The following is a 448-nucleotide window of genomic DNA, read 5'->3' as shown; positions in this document are numbered from 1 at the left end:
GTATATCGCTTCTATCAACGAGCTCAGGATCTTCAGGGATGCCATTAAGTTTTCCTCGCTTCAAGTGAACCTTCGCGCATTTGTCTAACCCAAATTCCATACCAATTTCCTTAGTATATCGTTCGACAATCCCTAGAGTTAGATGTAGTTGCTCTTTGTTTTTAGCATAGATCTTAAGATCGTCCATGTAAAATACATGAGTGACCTTGTACTTTCGATCTGCAGGTTTGCTGCACAAGTACCCGTCGGAATGGCGAAGTGCTAGAGATAGTGGCAATAATGTAAGGCAAAAGAGTGGGCTAATGGTGTTGCCCTGAAAGGCATAATATATAATTAAAAATTTGTCATAAGGACAACTGCAGGATTTCGCCGGGAGCGGGTGCAAATCTGAAAAATTGCACCCGCTTTCAGCGAAATCGCGGTAAAATTTCAGCCACAACCACGTCTC

The sequence above is a fragment of the Belonocnema kinseyi genome, chromosome 9 (genome assembly GCF_010883055.1).
Source record: "Belonocnema kinseyi isolate 2016_QV_RU_SX_M_011 chromosome 9, B_treatae_v1, whole genome shotgun sequence".
Taxonomy (NCBI): domain Eukaryota; kingdom Metazoa; phylum Arthropoda; class Insecta; order Hymenoptera; family Cynipidae; genus Belonocnema; species Belonocnema kinseyi.
This window is presented reverse-complemented; position numbering follows the sequence as displayed.